The 1598-nt window shown below is 43.6% G+C and overlaps 1 pseudogene; it reads left to right on the forward strand.

The window, feature by feature from the left end:
- Positions 1 to 308: 308 nt before the first annotated feature.
- LOC102838137 overlaps positions 309 to 1598 on the forward strand; it is a 3125-nt pseudogene continuing 1835 nt past the window's right edge.

Raw genomic sequence — 1598 nt, forward strand, 5'->3', positions numbered from 1 at the left:
CCAGGATCGGACATTGTTTCGTTCTGCTGTGCATGGGGTCGCTATGAGTCGGTTCCGACTCGATGGCACCTGACAACAACAACAACCCTCACCTGAAGAATTCTTTGCTCTTTGATTTACACCATGTCAAAACAGCAGTTTGAGCAGCCTCAAGGGACTCAAATTTTGTTCCTCTTCAATGTTCTTTGAGTCTGGGAGACAGAAAGAAGTTTGAATGGGGAAAGATCAGGGCTATAGAGTAGATGGGGTAAGGTTTTTCCAATGAAATTCTCATAGTTCAGCCCTGGCAACCCTGAAAGAATGAGCAGATGCAGCAAAGGTAGCCATGGGTCCTAGGACTTCCCTTCAGTACATGCTGGAATTATACCAGCATTCAGCTGACCCACAGGGACATCCACGGGAAAACCGCACTATTGGGGCTATCATGGTGAGGTTGGTGAGGCCCTTGGCCAGTGTAGCAAGGCCACTCAGAGATTCCTGGCATAGACAGACCCTGGACTTTCCTCTAAGACCAAACTGAATGGCTTACCAACTAGTCAAAGCCATCGTGGTTTACCGCCATCACCTCCACCTAGTTCACTTACACTTCTCCTGCCATGTGGAGCCCTGTGTCCAGAAAAGCCTAACCAACCATTTTCCTTCTTCAGGAGGAGGTTCTTCAGAGTCTTCCCTTCTTAACAAAGCTTGGACAGAGATGGACATCTGGAATCAAAAGGGGCGCAGGGTCCTACGACTCCACTTTATGTGTCAGCAGCAAAAAGATAGTGAGATTCTCGAGCTCCGGTGGCAAGGGACTTCATACATGGACATTGCCTTCTTATTACTCTATTTAAATGACACAAATAAAAGTGTTCAGAAGGCCATGCTTTTCCCCAGAGCCTTGGAGGAGTTTATGGAAAGGGAATCATCTTTGACGGGAAAAAAACTTCCTTGTTGCACATTTCTTGGTCTTTTTCTCACAAATGCAGGTTTCAATTTTTTAAAAACTTCTTCATAGTAAGCCCCTGTGATTGTACTGTGTCCTTCAATAAAATCTATCAAGATTATCTCTTCAGATTCCTGTAAAGCAGTAACCATAACCTTCTGAGCTGACCTCTCTGCTTTGCATGTAACTGACCAAGTAGATCTCCTTTGATTTGACCTTTTTCTCTGGATTATATTGGTAAATTCAAGACTCATCCCCAGTTAAGATTAATTCCATAAAAATCATCTTCATTAACTTCAATCTTGACTAAAAGATTGATAGTAAGGTCAGATCTTTGAACTAATTGACAGTCACCCAATGCTTTTTTTTTGTTTTTTGATCCCCGCCCCCACTCCCCCCCTTTTTTTAAGCCACCCTGTGGAGATTAAGACATAGGTGTTTTGGAGAGAACTTGTCCACCACTGTCCACTGATCTCAGAGACATGTCTAAATACATTTTCTTTGGAATAAACCAATGTATCTTTGAATTGGAACCCTAGTAGCAATCTGTTTTTATTTACCTCTAATATGCATGGATAAAAGGAGCTCTGGTAGCGTAGTGGTTACGAATTGGGCTGTGAACCTTAAGGTCAGCGGTTCGAAACTACCAGCCGCTCCGCGGGAGAAAGATGAG

This window comes from Chrysochloris asiatica, unplaced genomic scaffold (genome assembly GCF_000296735.1).
Source record: "Chrysochloris asiatica unplaced genomic scaffold, ChrAsi1.0 scaffold00014, whole genome shotgun sequence".
In the NCBI taxonomy this organism is placed as follows: Eukaryota; Metazoa; Chordata; class Mammalia; order Afrosoricida; family Chrysochloridae; genus Chrysochloris; species Chrysochloris asiatica.